Here is a 22,357-nt window from a genome sequence, read left to right as displayed (position 1 = left end):
ACTTGGGACTCCTCTCTTTCGAAACTTGGGATAAATTGTTTCCGTCCGTCCGTTGCCCGGCTTTCAACAAAATTTAAACGTTATACCGTTACTATCGAATTTCTACGAATTAAAATACGGCGGAAAGGATTTTTTACATGAAAATGTATAGCGAGGAAAAATGCTATTCGGAGAGTGGTCGCGTTATTATTTCGGTGAATTTTAATAAATTTCAATGTAAAAATAAATGGCGAGTACGTGACGTCTTTAAAGTGTTTTCTACAGTAAGAATTTGTAGGTACCCGGGTTTCAAGTGTTACTTACGGTCTACGCAAAGTAATTTAGCATTCCGAGAAGAAAACACGAGGTGTAATAAGGAAACACGAAAAGCGAGATACGGGGCGCGAGAAAAGATGACTAAGAATGTATGTACGTGTGTACACAAGTAAAAGATAAAACTGAAGAATAATCGAGGAGCATACGTAGAAAATTGAAATAATCTTCTTACGGCAAAAGAATACAAAAATACTCGTGATATCAAGTTAATTCTCCATGTTGCACATTTTTATAAATTCCTATAAATTCATAAATCTCCACAAACCAATATTTATAACTTGGACAAAAAAATCCACCAAAATGTTCCATAGTACTGTTGACATCTTAAAATAAGCTCTTTCGCCTCTGTCAAGAAACAAAGAGATTTCCCGTTTTTGCTGTTCCAACCAAAAAACCTAGGAAATCCACGACGAAGGCTGGACGCTCGTTTTTCATCTGCCAAAGGAGCAGACAAAACTTTCTCGTGACGGTTGAAAATTACACCTGCGCCCACCGATGGCAGGAACGAGGAGAAGGGACGTCCGCGACAGAAATTGCGAGTAAAAATTAATTATCGCTCGCGCATCCGTTTTCCTTCGATTTTCGAAACGACCTGTCATCGAATTTTCGCCAACCCCGCGACAAGTCGCGCCGCGATCGAATTATCCTCGGACTGTCCATTGTGAGCGCGCGACTGGATCGCGTGCGCATTCGTAATTCGTCGCTGGCCGCACTTAGCCGCGCTAAATTGCGTTCGCGAATCTCGTTAGCGTGGCGCGTTTCTGGTGCGCGTCATTTCGCACAGGGAGAGAGCGAAACTTGGAAGGTGGCGGCCATGATTCTCGGGGTCGCGAACGGACCGGACATCCGGCGGGAGATCCGCAATTAAACGCGGACAGGAAATCGCGCGCGAGCGAGCGAGAGCGATCGGCCGCGCGCGCGCCAGCCACGTAAATTGAAAAATTTCGAAATACCGTGCCGGACGACCGCGCCGATCATCCGCTTGCGGTTTCGTACGTGAAACGTTGCTCTCTGGACGTTTCCCCCTGGCTGTCCGCCGGGAAATCGTGTTAGAATTTCACGATTCGATTGGAAACGATTGAATCGACCCGTCTCCCTTGATCTGCTTCCGAAGAAGATCATTTTTTCCAACGTGTCGCGTAATATAATTTCTGTTGATTTCATTTCTCTTTTCGTTTTACGGGCTTGGTGTAGTTTACGATATTGAGAGAATATTGAGTTAAAGCGATGAGCTGTTTCGTAGAAATTTTTTGAGCGTGTTGTACGAACTGTATTAGGTATTTCGTCGTCATTTTTAAGGAATTGAACGCGATATGAGTTTCACGCGCCAACAATTTCTTATTCGATAGAAATATTGAGAAAAGATTTGATGATAACAGAAATATTTGAAATTGAAGAAGTTTGAGTACGTATATAAATTACCTTATTATAAATTTTGTTATACATACTGTTATTCATAAATAAAATGAAATGTTTTGACTTCGATCTTTTATATACATAATTAGTTATGTGTTGACATTTAAAAGGAAATGTTTCTATTTTTAAATTATATTTTTACTTTCATGTTCTTTTTTGGGGGGGATTATAGAAATCAATTACTACTACGAAACAGCAGTTAAAATTCTTTGTTCGTTTTCTCATTCGTTATAGCTGTAGCATATTTCCGACTATGTAAACACAAATCTAGATACAATTGATTATTTCACAGAACGAGAAGTAATCATTAAGAATGCACACGACAAAAACGATGCTGTATAATTTGAATGGTTGCAGACAATAATCTATAGCAGACCGCATTTTGCCGCGCTAATTTGCGCTTGCGAATCTCGTTAAGGTAACGCCGCCAGTCGAACATGTTCCAGCAATTTTGGTACGATGTACATGAAAGGGAGAATTGCTCTATGAACCGGTGGAACAATGAAATCTGCAATTAAGCTGAACTGGGAAAAGTAATATGCGCGTTACATACATTGGAAAATCTAGAATCTGTACATGACCGAAAGAACCGTTCAGAAACGTTCCAAATAATTTTTACCAACCCAACTACAGCGGCTGGGTGAACGCCCTGCGCGCCATGATTTTCGTGATTCAATCATGAAATCTATCGAACCGCATCGAAAAAAGAATGGTACAAAAAGAGGAAGTTACTAAGGTAACGTGCAGTAATGGGCGAAGAATCAAAGTCTCCAGACTATAAAAAGACACGAATCGACACAGATAATTTATCCATCGAGAAATAAATTAATTACAAATAACATACAGGTCGTTATTAGCTTTTCGCTTCTGTTTAGAGTAGAGAAACAGAGGGTTCCTCTTTGCTTTCCAAATTTACAAATAGTATTATTGAATTACGCGCGTTACTGCTGAAGCCTCTGATTCAACGTGATCAGATATTGCACTTTACCTCAGTAATGGCAAGAACGAAAAATAAATCCGAGTCGCAGAGTCAAATGTTCTTATCATCGAAAGTGACACACTAACGTGTCCGACTGGAAAATCGTTTTTTAACGTACGAACGTCTTACTAAATTTTTTCGCGTTGTAACTGGATAATTCTACTCGTGGAAAGTGTAAAATGTCGGGCATACAGTTTCAACGGTGATTTCCTCCGGATCAATAAGCGATCTACGATACAAGAGGATCGTTTATTACAACTCTCTTCATCGGTCACGAAATTCCAGCCAGCGAGGTAAAGGCTAATTAGAAGGGGATGACGCAACGCGCTTTTAAATTCTCTGTCACATGAAAACCGTGGAATCCGTCTTAAGCCGCGTTCACTGTGACCCCCGCGATCCTCCGTCCAGTCCCGTCCTTTTTTCCCGTGCGATAGAGGACGCTTAATACCCTAATTAATGTAATTTGGTTTCTATACCGACACAACTCCCAACTGTCCGACCGAAACCGTTCCATACTTCGCCCGATGGCCACCCCTCCTTCCAGTATCATGCCCCCACCGCCCCTTGTGTCTCCGTAGCGTCTCTCTAGCTTCTGTATATTCCAGCCAGCCATCGGGTCAACCCCTTTCCGGCCGCCGAACGGCTCGACGGTCATCTAAACTTTTCCCGTAATTAGTTATAAATTTCATTCGCGTTCTACGTAACAATATTCGTGCCCGACCTCGCTGGAACACCGTGTACGTGCGAGGCCGACGAGGGTCGACGGTAAAAGAAAAAGAGACAGAAAGCAACGACACCGTGCACGGAGGGGGTTGTGGACGTGCGAAAAAGAGAGGGCGAAAGGTGGTAGGAGTAGCTGAAACAGCAAACTAGAGAAGGGTGGAGAAAGAGGATGACAGGGGTGAAGAGGTGGAAAACGGAGGTTGTGAGAAAAAAGGAGACAGAGAAAGAGAGTGGCGGGAGGACGGAAAGAGCGAAGGTTGAACGGGAGACGAGGAGGATTCGAATGGGGTGAGAAAGAGAAGAACGAAGAGAGGCTGGTTTCTAGTTGCCGGCGGTGGCGCTGAGCAAGCGGCGAATCGGGGAGGGGAGAGTCACAAGTATGGTGGTGGAAATGGAAAATAGAGGGGAATATTGTAGCCGGGGGACCGATAGGAGAGGGTTGAAAGAGGCTGAAGCTCCGCCGCCGGCAGAGAGGGGGTGCACTAACGAACGACGAACGAACGGCAAACGAACGAACGAACGAACGAACATACGGCGGATAGAAAGAGAGCAGGACGGAGAAAATTCGAGCCCTCTACACCCTCTAACCAGAACAGGCCGATAGTAGAGTGGGGGTGGCGGCCATTTTGCGAGCCGCGAAAAACAGCCCTACCACGAGATAGCGCGAAGGGGGTTTCTGCCACCGACCCCGCAATCCTTCCAACCCCCTGACGTCCCCCCGGTTCGTTCACGCCCTTACTCTTTCTCTCTCGAGTTTCTCTCTACCCTTTACGGAACTACGTCAACCCCCTCGCCGCGGACGTGTGTGTTACACACACACACACACACACTCGCCGCTCTCTCAGCCGCTCTTATTCCCTTGATTCCCCCTACGATCCTGTATTAAGCGCAAAATGTGGACGAACATTAGGCACTAACGTTTTACTTTAAAAATACATTCGTGTTTGGGGGATCTCCGTCTGCCGTACGAGCCTCTCGGGCTTTTCCATGGGGTTGATTGTCTTCTGGAGGATGCATCTCGGTTAGATAAAGGGTTAAACGGAAACAGTTCTCCTTTGTTTTTTTTCTCCTTCTGCTTTTTTCCTATTCGTTCGTTCCAGAAGGAGGAACATATATAGCTTCGTATCTACGCCGGTAACGCTTTCGGTTATTGGAAATTACCTTTAAACCTATAGCACGAATTTACTGTTTCGTTGTTTCATAATCGACTTAAAAATACTCCCCCGCGGTAGAAATTACGGACTGAAACTACGGTTAAATCGTCGGCTCGTATTCAAAACATTGATCCCCGTTCTGATTATCTGATTGCCAAAATAATAACCGAAAGGTGTATTAAACGTTGTATATTATTTGTCTCTAATAACGTCCACCAGTATACGTGTGTATGTATATATATATATCGTATCTTTCGCGTGATTTTCTCATCTGATAGAAACGTAACTCGAAACCTAGGATAATTTAACCGTCTATAACCCGATTTCGAAACGGACGGGATAGTAGACAGAAACATGGCACGTAATGCATACGCGATACTTAATTAACGCGTCGGCCGTGAAATCGAAAGTCCCCGTGACCCACATATTCGGGGAAATTAAATTATTGTTATTTTCGAAATCACCTGTTGGCAATACTCCATCTGATAATATCCAGCGAGCCACAGAAGCGAGAAACGGCCAACGCCGATATATCGTGCGCTGCGTTGCTGATTTTTCGATATTTTCCCGAAAACTTTGACACCCCGACAAATTACGGGCATTGGTCGCTTTATCGGTGATACCGCCGGCCTCGATATAATTACGTAATGCCGATGATTGTTATACTGTTTACATTATTACCGGCGTACCGGCTATTTATTTCGAACGCAACACGTGGCGCGTTTTTGCTTTTCGCGTTGTCCCGTTCCCGCCTGTCCCGTGCCATTTTTCACGACGCGAGCTCCGTTGTCGTCCGACACCGTGCCTTCGATCATGTGTTCCCGTTCGATCAGACACTACCCCGCAACTACCCAGTCTCGCTCCACCGAGGGTTCCATTGATTTTAATCTCGAAATCGAATTCGAATTGCAATCGAATTCATCTGCTTTCTTTTTTCTCTTTTTTTACACCTACATGGCGGGAATAGGATGGTTTTATTAAAATATTGGTTTGTGGAACAAGCCACTTGATTTTTCATAGCCTCCGTTACCAGCTATTCATCGTAAGCAGTCTGCGAAGATTTACGAACTAGAAATTTTACGAATACAACATGGAGATGAAGCCTTATGAATTATGATTTTAAGTTACGTGGTAATTTTATAATTGGCGATTTAAGCGAGAGATTAAATTTGATCGATTCCAAATTAAATACAATGGCTGTTTGTATATCATTGTATCTCTTATAATATTTACATAGCAATTAATCGAGTCCGAGTAGGTATGTTAAATCTTGATATTGTATTTTATATAGTCGCGTCAATCTCTTTTAAGACGGTTTTTTTCTCGGAGGAAATTGAACGCAAGGTCAATCGATTCAATCGAATCTATCAACTCGTTCAAACATCGGAGGCTTTTAGTTTCGACATCAAATATTTTACACGTGGCACAAATTTTTTCCAATACTATTTTTGTCGATAAAAATCGTCCAAAAAATAAGGTAATTCGATAAAGTCTACCAATTCCATCAAGGATAGGTCACTTTCCGTTTCGATATTCGATCTTTTCGTACACGCATTTGTCGATAAATATTTTAAACAGTAACAATTAAAAGATGAAACAACAGCAAGATTCCAAAATCTCGAATATGTTGATAACTAAACTAGCATATTTGAACATGAGCGTAATATTTCGGAGAGTCAAATATTCTGGCGAATGAATTTATAATTAGATTTTGTTTAGTAATTTTAAATAAAGTTGAAAAGGCATAGAAAATGCGATAAATATAAAAAGTAGTTGCACACTAGTAAGTATATTTATCTCGACATTTACACATTATTTAATTAAATTCGAGTATATTAAATTTTCTATAATTTAAATATACATAAATAATTTTATATCAGTTGAGATATTTAACATTAAACAAGTAAACAGTGGAACGTAGTTATGAAAGAATTTATCTAGAAAGAAACATGGATACGTATAAATACTTGTTGCATCCACTGTAATCCGTCCGCTGAGATCTTAAAGACGGTAATTTTTGTCGGATAAAACACCTTTTCACGGACCAGATAACTTCTCCTTTAACGCATCTCTTTACATAACAAAACTAAAAAAATGTATTTCGGACTCCAGCGATAATTAACTCGGACTACGTGATTTCAAAATCAAGTTATCAACCAACAAACAAGACACCTACACCGACCCGATACTTAATACGCTCGCTATTGGTCAAATTTTCATTAAAATGTATTTTCACATCACAAAAATTTACATACGCTTTTTGAATAAATTAGATACTATAAAAGGTCTCTCCAAAATTTTATTATTTTTGATCAATACATCAACAACGACGCGCTTCAATTGACATCTCGTGCAAATTAATCGCATTGCAATGTGCAAACATGAGATACAAGTACTTCCAATAATGTTAAACATGTAATGTAAAAAAGCGATCAGAGCCTCTTTAATATACTTTTCAACTGTCATATCAAAATCTTTGATACGAAATACAATTTGAACTTGCTCGCACCAAAACCTTGTCGATAAAGCATTAATACCATCCGAATGAGTATGCATAATCGTAAAAGTCTATCCGAACCTGTTAAACCAGTCAAATTTGAAGCCATTAGTTCAACGCGTATCCAACGCACAGTGTCACGTATCGAGTGATCGAGGTCGCGTGTCACCTATCTCCTTTATTCTTGCGGTATAACGAAACGTCACCCTTAAGCTTTAGACCGGTTGACGATCGGTGGTCGAACAGGCTTCCTCCGAACGGTACGGTGCTGAACCGGCCCCGAAAGCCGCAGGTGCAACGAGCGAAAAATTGATGCCGTCCCCTAACGCGCCGAGACTTTGTTTGGAGAGGTTTCGCGCGGCGTTATGCCGGAGCAAGTGATTCCTCGGGAGAGGTAGCGGGTGCCCGCGAGGGTTGCTCCGGACTGCGTAGAAAATAGGGGCTGGGGATATTTCCAAGGCAAGGATAGAAACGAGCGAAAAACAGAAAACGAAGGGAGCAAGGGTAGGAAGGAATAGAGTCCAGCCGGAGGACAATCGAATTCGTAACAGCCGTCTCGGACGGCTCGTTTCGTAGCGGCCCTCTCTCTTATTTTCTCCCTGGTCCCCCGGTGACGGCCACCCTCGTCCACCCACCTCTTCGCCCCTTTCCTTCGAGCGCTTTTCTACGACTCGCTTTTCCAACCGGGATCCTCACCCTCTTACTCCCCTCTTCACGTGTTCGTAGCCCTTTTTCCTCGGTCTCGTTGGTCGAACGAGACACGGCACCCGGGACGAGGGCATTACGTCCAATTACAAGAAGCTTTCAGCAGATCAAATTCGGTAGCGTGGCGGAGTTTTGATCACGACCCAGAAGAGCGGCTTGGATCAATTGGAAACGAGGCGGTATCCCCGGGTAAATTCGTTTCTCCGTAAGAGAGCGACCGGACACACCAGCGGAGCCTGGTCTTTCCTTCTTTCTCTCCTTTTGATCGACTCCGCCGGACCATGTCCGCCGCGCGTCCCTTCGACTTTATTTCGCCGCGCAACCGGCTCGGCCGATTGGAAACGGACGCGACCGGGCACAAGCGTTTCTTTCTTTTTCTCGCTCTATTTCTGTTTTTCTGTCTCCCTTCCTCCGCATCCGCGCGCTTTTATAGCGCGTTTCTGATCGTTGAAGCACGCAGCCCGCTCGATACACACACGCGTACGATCGCGGGATACGCGCGGCGCGCTCTGGCAAACGCTTCGAAAGTTCCTTTGTGTTTTGCAGCGTTTCCTGTCTGGAAAGGGTATCCGATATCTCTTGTCGCGCGCCGTTGCGGCTCAGATAAAGAGCTAATTCGCTCTCTTCGCCACGCTTTCGAGGAACTGTAAGCGCTCGTCATTTTGCAATTTCGCGGCGCGCTGCGCGCCCGTTGCGTTTAAGGACGCTTCAAAAGCAACGAAACACACGGGTTTTGCTTTTTTAAGTGAGATTATGTTTAGGACCCTTTGCCAGTCTCTGGAAGCACGACTCTCCAAGTGTATGAGATGTTTAGTCGGGTAATCGTATGTTAAAATTCTTGTGTATACGGCTTTTCATGGTAAATTGCTTCGGAACTCTTGGAAATTTTACGGTAAAATTGATGCGAAGTCAGACAGATTATGTCTTTCTCGTCGAGTAATATTCATAATTTATTCGAATTATTTCGTCATTTTCAACAGTATATCTTTGAATGAACGATGCATCATTTCTAGAATGGAGAATCAGTGAAACGTATATTTTCATAATATTATTAGTTTTTGATGTTATAATTTTTTAATTGTCGCGTTCGCCGCTATAGTAGGTTATTAGCGACTTGGTTGAAATCATAGGTTGAATTTTATAGAAATAACTCTTTTTATTTCCAGAAAGATGAATATGTTCTTTAAAAATACAGAATGAGGTAGGATCTATTCGAAGTTTGTTGAAAAATTTGCTAATTGGAACGTATTCGTTGATTCCCATTATCATGGATTTTGGAGCGTATCTAGCACTCATTAAAAATTGAAATCAAAGTTTATTTTGCTACGTTGACCAGATATTTGTCTAGAAGTATCCGTTGTTATAAGATTACGTTATTGCCGATAGTATAATTCGCTCCGTTTAAGCTCGTTACGTGATGAAATTATCAGTGATGGAATAATTAATATCTATTTCGGCTGTTTTCATCGATAAAATTACAATCTCGTAATTTCGTATTTTTCTCAAATTTTATCTTTTTCTATTTTATTACTTTAAGAAAAATAATAATATTTTTACTTTCATTTACAGAATCGCGGAAACTTTTCCAGAAACACGCGACGTCGAGTACCAAGCACGTAAAATAAAAGAAAAACGAAGTAATCTGTACAACGACGTAAGTAATTAAGAAAAGTCAATCAACGTGAAATTGATTTTACAGAAGCCATCAATTCGATTTTCATCAATAGAAAGTATTCCTTTTAATCTCAATAGTAATCTCATTCTCGTTAATACACACGCGATATACACACATCATCTATTTTACTATGTAGATACCACGTTCGAATTTCTCTAAGCCCAATGAAAATCGTCTGACGGCCTGGACGCCGCGTTACTCCATCGCGAAATTCAATCACGTACTGCATTGTACGCGTCTGAGAACAAATTATGTTCCTCCGTTAATTTCACGCGGAAACATAATACACAACGGTTGGAGAATAGCGCCTTTTATCGATTGCTAAAACCGAGCGGCCAACGTTCCTGTCGGTGGTGCACTGTAACCGTGTATTTCCTGCAATTCCCTCGAGAATAAACACGTTTATTCAGATGCTAGACATTAGCTTGAACAACGCCGACAACTACGAGGTCGTCATGAAAATTACCTATGCAGGGCAGAAAATTACTTATGCAGGGTGGTCAGTGGGCGGTGAAGAGACGCAGACGATGTAAACGCTCAACTACCGTGGAAAAATGAATGTGCCGTCTGCACGAGAATGAGTTATATAGATTGAAGTTTCGGAAAAAGTTCGTTAAAAATGGCCAAGAGGAAATCTACCCGTGCGTGTGTGCGTTCGCGGGAAGGGTGCTAGCCCACGAGCGCGCGCCCAAGCGCACGCGTATCCGTAAGTCGACGTTTACAAACGACCCTTTACACTTGTCGCCGCCGCGCCGTGAGATATGTCTTATGACTGAGAACCACGAAAAAAGATCTGTTGCATCGCGCATTCCGTGTTTCCCGCTAAGCATTTCGCTTACCACATGCTAAGCTCTTTTTGTAAACTAACGAGATTTAGTGGCATTTCTCCCTTCCTTTTGCCCGTTTAATTCGGAAACAGATGATAATAAATTTTCGCATTTTTCAAACTATTCGACTGTTGATTAATATTCGTTATTAAGTACAAATTAATGTCTTATTAATTATTTATAACTTGCTTACTTTGCCAACTGTACTCTGTACGATTCGAAATAATCTTCAGAGAAAATGTTACGTAATGGCTATAAATCAAGGCTTCTATATCGTACATAAGAAATCGAAGTTCGATTATAATAATTATAATCGCGTAAATATTAACAATAAATATCATCGAACAGTCTCAATTAAAATAACTTTTCAATTTATCAAACTACGTCATACATTCACTTTAAACACCTCGTACAGCATACGAGAAAATCGAACAACCATTAATTACAAAATGTTCACTATCCCCTTGCAACTGTAATAAGCAGATTCACATTCTTCGATCTTTCGATGTTCACGAAACAACATTGACAGGATATTTTTTATTAATCCTGGCACGTTGCACGGAACGTTAGGTTAGCCGGCATCGCTAGGATATCATCGAAAATCCCAGTTGCTGCGGACAATAAAGAGGCTGGGCAGAAAGTTGGCGATGCAAAAGGTACGATAACGTCGCGGGAATTCAATCATAAAAACTCCGGGGGGTAGGTAATCGTTTCATGCGCTAAGTGGCCTCTGAAAGAAATTTCCGCTGAAAGGAGTGAGATGGCCAGAGGACGGAGACTGACGCGCTTATCAACAGCAAAGAGTCAAAGGACTTGGAAACATAATGAATCTGAGAATTTCTCGTAGTCCCTCGAAACAAAGTGCTGTCACGTGTCACGAGGCAGGACGGCGACGACTACGACGACGACTTGGTCCCGCGGAGAGGACAAACATCGGAAACCTGTCGTCCGCGGCCAAACAAACATTAAGTAAGAACGATAAGAACCAGACCGAGAATGGGCGCGAGTACATAGAAATCGTGTAAAAGTTACACAGTTAACGGTTGAAACGCGGGACAAAGAAATTAAACAAAATGAAGGATTCAAAGCTGTGTGACGGAAATTCTCATTTGATCTTGGTGAAGCGGGCGTGACGATCCATTCCCGGAAGAATTTCGAGGTGGATGCGCGCATTTCCAAGCGGTGGCGCAGGGAAAAACGGGATGGTTTTTGCTATGGCGGTATAAAAATAATAAATATCTGGCCGATGAAAGAACGCGCAGATCGCACTGGGCTTAAAGCCCGGGGCTTACATTAAGCGGCATGAAAATTCCTGTATTAAAATGTACGACAAAGCGGCCCAGGATTCGTCGCACGAATACATATTTTTTTCGAATAATTTCAATCCCATGGAGCGGTATTTTTTTCTCTCCCTCCCTTTTCCTCTTTTTGTTTTGACCGATCGACCGGCAGAGGCCCATCTAATCGAACCTGCGTGTCAAATAATCAACTTTCTATTGTTATCGATCTAGCGAGGGGAATAAATTGTTTTATCGGTGTTCGGGGACACTTTAAAATATTTCTGCTACGCTGCTGCTGTTTCACTTGCTTTAAAAAGGGATTAAAATATGATAGTCGACTTTGGAGCGAAAAATTTCGAAACGCATTCGCGGATTTAGACTCTATTAGCGGTTATATTTTTTTTTAGGAGTAAATAAACCTGTATATGTAATATATAATATATAGTATATACAATATATATAATAAACCTATCTATATATATATATAGATATATATATAATATAAATTTACTCCTCAAATATACACATATATGTATTGTATATAAAATGTGTAAATATATATTGTATAATATATTTATAATATATTTATAATATATTGTATAATATATGATACTTATATTATATATGTAATCATATTAGGCGATTTTTATTACATACATACTATGTAGGTACATGTGATAAATAATAACACGTTTTCATACTAATTTTAATATTTATATTTTCATACAATATTTGACGCTAATCCTCATCTTGTGCTTATTAAATGGCGACAATTTTTAATCAAAACAGTTTTAACGGCAAATATATGTTATTGCAAAAATTTATCCGTTATAGGTAGTCAATAATTTACTATTGAAAACAATTTTTACAGCAATATGAATAACAAAATCGATATAAAGTACAAAAAAGAGACATGATCTCAATTTTTTAACGATTTAACAAAACCGACAATTCATGAACAAATCCAAATGTTCGACAGGACAAAGTCTACATGGCTAAATCCTCGAAATATCCAGTCTCAAATATCCCTCGCAACCATCGAACATCTACATTCGACCAAAAAAATGGCGCCAAAAACCATGCTCTCAAAGCCGACTTACCAAGCGAAGCCGTGTTTCTCGTTCAATGGCAATTGTTGTAAAGGATTCAGTTAGTTTAAGAATCTTAAAGATTTAATTTGACGTACGGACTTCAAAAAGCATGTTTGCAAGTACAGAAGTTTTTGATTAATCCCTGAAGAATCAAATGGTAAATTGTCGCAATTATTAATACGTCGATTTCTTTAAATTATACAAAATTTTAGAATCGAGAAAGGAAACAAACAGTGACGAAGGAAACATTTGGCGAATTTTCTTTCATAGCCACAGTGTAAAGAGACAAAATTCGATGATATAAATTGATCGAGAAAGGAAGATCGCAAATGAAATTTTGCATTAACACCTAATGATCTAAGGAAGAACTCAATGGAGAACAGATTAAACATGTTTCACGTTGCAACGATATCGGAAAAACGAATCGATCGGTCATTATGCAAAGAAGTAAGACACGGAGCGCCAATTTCCAGGCTCTCGCGCAAAGTACACTGTGTTAGCGCACACGGATGCTTTCAATCGGCGTAAACTCTCGTGTAAACAGTAATCGCGCATCGGCATTTCCGGTCGATCAAGCAATCGCAGGTCAAGCATACCGACGAATACGTAACGATGGGTTAATGTAGCTGTGGATATGCGGAGTTCCCTTGTGAACGCACCTTGTTGTTCTTACGTTGTCGCCTGTAACGTTATTTCTCCGTTCCTCCGACTGTCCCATTCTCCAACTACAGTGGAACGAGCACCGCAGCGGCCCGACACGCCAATAAACAATGAATACATGAATATGAAAATTTCCATGAGAATTCACCCGCGTACATCTACGGTGACGGGTGTTCTCAATGCCGCGATTATATTAACACGCACGCCTCATATCGGCACGCATCGATCGTCTCTGATTGGATCGCGAGACCGTGATTTCACGCATGCCGATGTGCGTGGATTATGAGCACACGTTTTGGGCGGAGGCGATCGCAGGATTTATGTAATTTATAGGTGTTTATGCATTGGTTAGAATTAATTACAGAAGGTATTAGAGAGTAAAAGACTTACGTTGAGTAGAGAAAACAAGAGCGTTAATGATGAGAATTTTGTCAGATTGGTTCACTTGCGTCGTTTTCATTATTTTCTAATCAATAGCTTCTTTCTATCTCTAAGATAAGTTTTTAGTTTTTGAAAGAGATCTGTTTGGCTTAAGAATTTTTTAAGAATTTAATTTAATGAATGAATTTTGCAGCGCGGATTAGAGAAACGTGTCTGGGAATACGTAGATTTATGGCGGATTGTATTTCAGATACAAATGTAATATTTATTTATGAAAGATTATAAAGCAAAATTAGACCATTTAAATATTTTATCTATTGCGACGTGCAAGTTAAAATGAAAATAGGTATTGTTTCGTATCGGAAAAACTTGGAACACGTATCTCTTGCAAGTACCTATATCTTATGCTTGTGCAATAAATATAATAAAAAACTGTTTAATTAAAAAAAGTTCTCACGGAATAGAAATAAGTAATTATTCGTATTTTTAAAAATTCAATAGAGATTATCATTTTTTTCATTAATACATTAATATACTTTACGATTTTAATATTCGTGTTTCCAGAATTGTGAATATTTCCATAATACCATGAACTGCATTGTCTTATCATAAAACCTGTAAAAATCACGGGATAGCCGAAACGAACGAATATGCTCGCGAATCAAAAATACCAGCCGGATGTTTTTCCAGAAACAAGCCCGAAAGCAGTCCGATCTAAAGACAAAAATGTATGTTTATTAACGAAACAACGCCGGAGAGCAAGCACAAATCCTCGGAATAGACGAAAGATAAAGAATTCCAAAACTGATAGGAGAATTCAAACTCGATTAACGACAAACCGTAGTTCGAACAAAACATTACAACCGTCGTGCAGAGGAAATTATTCGCAAAAAGACAAGAAATTGTGAGAAAAAGTGGCAAAGAGGTAAAAAAGGGAGGGAGTGAGCGCGTCGTTCATTGCCGACTAAAATTTCCAGGCCCCGGGGGCGTTTTCCTCCACTTTCTACAGGACAGTTGAAACATCGAAACGCGGTCGAGCGAGCGGAGCGAGTGGAAGGAGACGAGGCCTTTTCCATAATAACAGATGTAAATTACGTGCGTACATGGATAGGTACGCGTGGACAACGGTAGTGTACGCGCGCGCTACCAGCGAACGTGTGCGTGGTCAGAGGAAACCGGAACGGTAGATGAATGCACACGTTGTCGAACGACGAAGAGTGCACACGCTCGACCGGTGCGTGTGTCCCGGCACACGCGTATAGCCGCGGGTCGGGAATATTTGCAAGCCAAATTTTAATACCGGAATTAATTTGACCCGAGGAGGCAGACGAGTTTGAGGTAGTTAGGTACACCTCTGTACGCGAGGACGAGGACCGTCAGCCGCCCCCTCGTCGTTGATCCAACCACCAGAGCTCCTCCAGTCTCTTCTGGTGGAAGCCGTAGAAACGGATAGAAGAGAGAGAGGGAGAGGTTTGCTGCTTCTTCCATCTCCTCGGCCCTCGTCGTCGCATTATGTAAAAAGTGTAAGCTAATTTATCGACGTCGGACGCCCAGTGCACCACCCCGAAACTTTCCTCCGGCCAAGGTACTTTAGCTTTATATCGTGAATTATTATGGCCAGCCTGGCTTCAACCCCCTTCGCTCCTTTTCGGAGACCGAGGATTCGACCTGTTCCTCGTCTCTCTTCATCCCCCTTTGCCTTTGCTCTTATCCCTTTCTCCCTTCCTCTACTGTTTTTATCGTCTTTCTCTATCTACCCACTTCTTCTCTCATTCTATGCCGCGTTTTGTTCTCCTCTAGCCGCCTCTTCTCCTCGTTTCACCTCGTGTCGTTTGCGTTCTCTCCGTCCCGCAAGCGTCCATCCGTCTCGCTCCTTTTCCTCGATACAAATGGCCAAAGTAAACTTCGCCATTACGAACCGTGCACGGAGGTCACCCCGCTACGGAGCCACCATTTTGGCTCAACCAACACCGCCGCCACCCTCGGGAGAAGCCCCCATCTGGAGTCGGGAACGAGAGAAAGGGGCCCCCTACCACCGCCCGCCAACTATCCAGCTTTATGGCGGCTCAAGAGGGGCACCAGAACTTACTCCGCCGTTGTCCTAATTGGTACTCGGTATTAAAAAGAGTTGAGGTCGAGGGACGTGGAGGGGGAGCGTGGCATGCGAGAAAAAAAAATAAGCTGGAACTCTTCTGAAGGTAACTGCGCCGCGGAACGTTACGTGGGACGGGTTAATGAGATCAGGGGTTTTTAGTTGAATTAACAAAATATGCGTACTAACTGGAAAGAGCGCCGCCGTAATTTGCAGTGAGAAATGAAGCAGGTTAGGCGGTATGTATGAAGGTTACTGGATAATACGGGTGCTCTACTGCTTCGAGGCGTTATACCCAGGAGTTATCGAACGACTTCCAGTTTTTAGCGGATTATCTGATTCTTTAAGAGCATAATCGATCGGTATCAAGAAGATTTAACACCAAAGAGGAAACTATCAACGCAACACCTTTGAAAAAGAATCATCGAAAGTTCTCACCATGAATAGATGATTGAAATTTCACCAAAAAATCCATATCAAACGTTACAGCCATCACAAAGTAATAAAAATTGAGATTTTTTTACTACTGAGTAAATTACGAATTTTCAAATATAAGTTCACCCAAACTTGCTCCAAAATCCAACAGATGAATATCCCCGATGTATATATATCTTAACCCAAGTATCTTCCAAATAGAACGAATATCTTTCAAAAGGGAGAATTTCTCAAACGTAACGAAGCTCTTCGAGGTGTAAAAAAATTAGAAAGCCAAGTACCAAACAAAATTCGTGGTCAAAATTCCTGAGTGAGGGCCTCGTTTGGCGTTCTTATCGCTTGGGCTGCGAAGGCATCGAACCACTTAACAGCGAGCGGGTAATTAAATTTCGTAATCGGCTCGGGCCCGTTCAACGACTTTAATTAAAATTATTTAGAGGCGTTGCACGAGCCGATAATTAATTAAGAGTAAGGATACGCCGGTAATTAAAATCCTCGTGAAGAAGAGGCCGATCCATGGAAGAGAAGGGCGTGAGAGCGTAGGAAGAGTATCGAAGAGGACAGAAACGAAAGAGGATTGGGGGAAAAGCTTTCTCGCGAGTTATGCGAGTTGACTCGTGCCAGGAGTATCTCCTAGGAGTATTAATTCAATATCTAATTAACCCGAGACGCGGTCTCGCGGGCGTGCTGTTTCTGTTTTTACGTGACTATCGCGAAAACGTCGTGTCGTCGCGTTATCGCGACGAACATTCTCTCTCGCTGAAAAGAAACAGAGAAAACAGCTCGAACAGGAGTGTAAATAAGATAGGTGGGCGTAATTGACCGACGTCCAGGTCGGGACAATGCGCCACGATCAAAGTTATTAAAAAGCACAGCTTTTGGAACCACCGCTGAAACGTCGCTTGCGATCGTAATTGAATTCACGATGATTTAAGCGGTGAACACCTTCAACGTGGCCACCTCTGCTCTCTTGCGCGTCGGCGCTCTTCATTTTTCTTGTTTCCTTTTGTTTCTATAGACCGACCGTACCGTGGGGAGTAAAAGAGGAATGAACTTTTCTTTTAAGTATATGTATACGCGACGCGAACAGAACTGTATATTTTTAGTTTGGATTTAGAAATCTTTGTCGATGAAATTCATAGTTTCAAATAACGAGGGATATTTGTATTAAATTAGTGCCGAATGAAATGGAAATAATTAAACTATTGTTACCTGGATATTTCATTTTCGATTGTATTCCGTTGTATTGCCACGTTTAAGAAATATATATTATTCGCTTATTGTTTTGGTAGAATTAATGACTTTTTTGCAAAGAATTATGTGACGGATTCATTTTCCATTACGTATAGATTAATTTTTTTACGACTGGTGTTTTACCAACATAAAACTAACACTCGTTTCTCGATATAAATTTAAGTATGTATTATCACAGAGAATGGTATAAAATAACGAAATATTTCTTCTATTTAGAATTACATATATTGAAGTAAAGCATATCTCATACACATCTACTACGGGAATGACAGGCTTCGCATTTGTTCTATTCTTATATTAAACTGTTTAATACTGCTTCGTCATAAAAGCAATCGCCAGTAGTTGTAATTATTTGAAAAATTATTTCACAATTTCATGAACGACTTCAAAGAAATTTCATGAAAGAATCCAGGAACTTCATTTACCACGACAGATTTACACTTTTCATGCTAAAGCAAATTTAATAAGCACATTGAGTATTATTGAAACTGATCTATCTTTATCGCCCTGTCTCTCTTTGTACACGCACTACCAGACAAATTTCGACACTCAGTCGTATCGTTCTTAAATCACCTTGTATATATCCAATATACTTTCACGTTCTGTTCACGCTCACGTTTTCCACTCTGCTGTTCATAAATATTAGCACACTTACAAAAACTTAAATCAATTCATGCTTATTTAGGAGAAATTTGAAGAAAATCTATGGAATATATGTGGTACAAAACACAAAAGATACACAAAATATCCAAAATATGATACTCATTAAAATATTTGCTGAATAAATTATATCTCTAAGTAGATCCTATTTTTCCATCCATTATCCATCATGATATATATTTGCATAAATATCCATAACGCAATTACCACGTTTTGTATGAGATTAGTAATGTATCTTGAACAGAAGTGCATACATATAGAAGTTCCAACGATCTCGAGGACGAAGTCCGTGACAATTATCGCCATTAACCATCAACTGCATAGGTATCGTCGCCTTTTAATAAATACTACGGGCACAGCGGCAAAGATCGATTCTGTGTCTAATTAACCGAGCCTTCGGAGTCTATGGTTCTCGCCTAGTCTCGTGGGCGTACCGTTCCTATTTTACGAGCTGTCGTGGAAACGAGCAGCGGTAACCAACCACGAGCGACGCGGCTACTCTCCAGAGGAACGAGGGAAAATCGCTGCCACGTACTCGTCCCACGTCCACGACCCTTTTCGTACCCTTCTGCCATTCGATAAACTTTGTCGATTACACTTTTCCGTGGAGTTCGAGCGGACTGAACGGGTTGCCGCGCCCGTGTAAGTTAATGAATCTCACGTCGAGACACAAGGTGGACCGACATCCGTCTAGAGCCAAGGAGCATACGGAATTGCTGAGTTTCTCGTGCACGAGATAAAGGAGGAAGTCGAAGGGGAATAAGTCGCTAACGACTTCCAATTGGAAGCATCTGCTTCTGCTCTGTTTTTTAATCGACAATGTATTTATTTTTTTAACCTCGTGTTTTGTACTAGTTTAATGGATATTTATGTATTTGCGAGAACTTTAAACACGTGGAATTGTACAGATTACGTACGTGATATTTAACTCTTCGACAGTGTAATAAAATAACGAAAGAATTTAGAACGATTTTAGACAAAATTCTGATTATGAAAATCTGATTCCGATATCAGATATGAAGATTATGATCCCGTCGTGGACTGTGGCATTTAAGATTTGATATTTAACAACTTGTCCGAGTTTTCGGATTGACACTATCAAAGGGTTAAAAATGTTCAGAATCAGTAAAATATACAATTCCTTGCTATCGTACGTTTGATGAATAAAAACAGGTCTCATTTTTCAAATTATATTCATGAGAATGGAAATTTGCATAAATATCCGCGATTTACTAATAGCTTTTGTCCAAACGAAAGATGGGAACGACACGTTAGAAAGATCGAATGGGTGAACAGGGGAAATAATTAATAAATGATGAGAATTATTAACACATTTACCATCGAATGTAAATTTTGCTTTTCTTTCTTCAGATACTATTATGATATATGAAGATGTTATTTAAAAAATGCAAGACTTCTCTTATGTTAATGGTAAAGAAACAGTTCTGGTATAGAAAGTAGAAGAATTTATAGTATTTCATTAATGCGGAAGTTCTTCCGATCGAATCAAGTACATCCTCATCGTTTTATGTTTAATTCATTCAACAATTATGTGTTTTATCTTTATGTTTAAAATAGGAATAAATTAACGAATAGCGAAGATAACTGCTTGCTAATATAAAAATATTTCTCAGTATAAAAGAAATTAATCAAACGACGGAATGCTCTATGAATAAATTAGAATCGATGGAAATGTGTAAGCTAACAGTATTTTCGAAGTATTTTTCGTTCAAATTTTGCTCCACTTTTTTTTATCAATTTGGAGATCAAAACTAGGCAAATAACTTTACAGATCTAGAGAAATTTCAACCGAGTTAGGCTGTAAGAGATTCTACAATTTCGCTAAAACTCCAGCGATTCCAAATTCTTCAAAAGAACACTGCACACGAAAATCCAAATACGATTGTCTAAACGAAAAACGAAAAGGAACATAACGATCCGAATAGAGAGCACTAATAATGCAAACGAACATAACGATAAACGTCGATATATCTGAAGAAAAATTTCGCATGGCCGAGCAAAAAGAATAGCTTTGCATAACGGTTAGCTCGCTTTAAGCGTATACGTACTGCAATCAAAGTGGCTCTCGTCTCTATCGATAAATTTAACGATATCATAACACGACGGCCGACGGAGTATATATACGGAATTCATACAATGGTATTTCATTTGCCGGACAAAAGAAGAGGGGAAAAAAACGAAGAGTATAACCGAGACCGTCTACGATCGGAGAGCGGAGGCGCTCTTTGATTTTCACTCTCGGCATCCTTGACCTAGAAAGGGGTTCGATTTCAACGGTGGCTTCAATTTTTTCCCTCCTTCCCTTCTTTTCCCTCTTCCTTCTCTTTTTTTTCTCTTTTTTTACACCTCCGATACTCACCGTTCTCCTAGTCACCCATTCCAAACCGCCTGCGCTCCCTTCGACTGCTCCTTCATCCCCTTCCTCGACGAACCCTCTCCCTTCTTCGTCAATTCTCTCTGCCTGCTTTCTCGCGTCGCCATTTTGCGCTCTTCATCGATCCTGCGCCCACGCACGCTCCGATTTTTCCCGCCATTTTTCTCCGCGTCCACGTCCCGACACCGTCTTACTCGGCATGGCTGTACGATCGTCTTCCAAGCAACTATCAGACAAATTCACGAGTTCGTCACCGTCTATGAAAACCAAGTGTGTCGAACAGCGGCCGATTTTCAACTGATCGAGCAGCGCAGCGCGTTCTTCGATCTTGAGCCTGGTCGCCGAACGATTTGCATAGAGCTGGCGAAGAACCGGAACGAGATAGAGTTGAAAAGGGAGGCATGGCGTGCTAGTACAGCTACGACCTTTTATGGTGGAGCAACCGATCATTGTTGGACCCCCAATAAAGCTGCAGCTCAACCCCCTCCATCGTACCCCGTGCTCCGCGTGCAGACCTTGCAAGCGTCTGCAGGATGCTGCAGAAGTTCACGAGTTCTCCACTTGGTGGAACTGATGGTATCCTTAGCTTCTTGCAGAAGAGAGCGCCAAAGTGGATTAAGGATTGAAATTTAACGAAAAAGATAAAGGAATGGAAGATGAAGAGTGCAAGTTCGTTCAGCCTACTAGTTTAATATCTATTATGAATAATTTATTATTTTCGATTGTATAATTTTATTAAACATGCAGCGACTTCGTAAGAGTTCAAATGGTCGATAGAAGAGAAATCTAGAAATTTCTTTAGGTTCGTTGTACATGAATACTTTTGACAAATTCGTACTAAGAGTAATATCGTAAAGAGACTTCATTTCTTCTTAGCATTTTCGCCCTTGATGTTGCGTAGATATATTTAACATTGTATTTTGATAAGTTAATATATAATTAAGTAGAAGATAAAGTTATTTGTTTTCGGTAACATTCATCTAATATTTTGTCGCATTTTGTCTTTGCGATATTTACATTTTTTTTACATTTACTTTACATTTAAAATATGTGTTTCTGTTAACTATAATTAATGAAAAACAATTTTCCTCAGAGGGTAAAATAATTTAGTTATATCCTTTATCTTTTAACCCATTATCTTTTCGATAAATTATCAGAATCTTTTTTCATAAATTACTTCTATGTGATAACGTCTGATATATTATTTACACATGTATTACGTATGTGCTTGTAACATTTATAACGACCATAATAACTTATTATTAAATAATCTTCTCATTCCTCTTTTCTACTTTATCTAGCTTATAGTAAAATATTACTTAATGAATTTATATTACCAACTCACTTTACGTCCTACAAAAACAAAAACGCAATAGACACAAAGCAGAAACTTTGCTGTAATAATTTTACAATTAAAAATAATCGTTCAAGAATGAAGACATTCATTAAAGGTGTAAATAAAAAGTGAAATAAAGTTAAAGACATAAGTAGATGAAATAAATTTCATTGCAATTTAGAAGAAGGCGAGTAACTCTTTAGCTTAAGCATATGGAAGAAATATCGCAGGAGATGTAATTAAGACTTTCGCGAGAGGGAAAGTGAGGCTGCAAAAGAATTAAATGAAGGTAGACGTAAGTCGTAATATAGCACCTTCTACTTACTCGATTTACGCGCCCGTTTCTTTTAATTGCACTTTAAGCTAATATTTTCTTCTTTCTCCTCCAAATTTTTATACTTTCACGATATAAATGTTTCCAAGGATATTCATAATGACGGGCATTTTAATATTATTTTCACGAATTGATTTACGATTAATTT

At 40.4% G+C, this 22,357-nt stretch overlaps 1 long non-coding RNA gene across 1 annotated transcript in view; it reads right to left on the bottom strand.

Moving 5' to 3' along the window:
- Nucleotides 1–21,499, bottom strand: part of LOC126921698 (uncharacterized) — a 44,898-nt gene extending 23,399 nt beyond the window's left edge. Inside the window, exon 1 of the long non-coding RNA XR_007712522.1 lies at nucleotides 20,525–21,499. This is a non-coding gene — a long non-coding RNA (uncharacterized LOC126921698). The remainder of the gene's footprint in view (nucleotides 1–20,524) is intronic.
- Nucleotides 21,500–22,357: the final 858 nt, after the last annotated feature.

The sequence above is a fragment of the Bombus affinis genome, chromosome 11, assembly GCF_024516045.1.
Source record: "Bombus affinis isolate iyBomAffi1 chromosome 11, iyBomAffi1.2, whole genome shotgun sequence".
Classification (NCBI taxonomy): domain Eukaryota; kingdom Metazoa; phylum Arthropoda; class Insecta; order Hymenoptera; family Apidae; genus Bombus; species Bombus affinis.
This window is presented reverse-complemented; position numbering and strand designations above follow the sequence as displayed.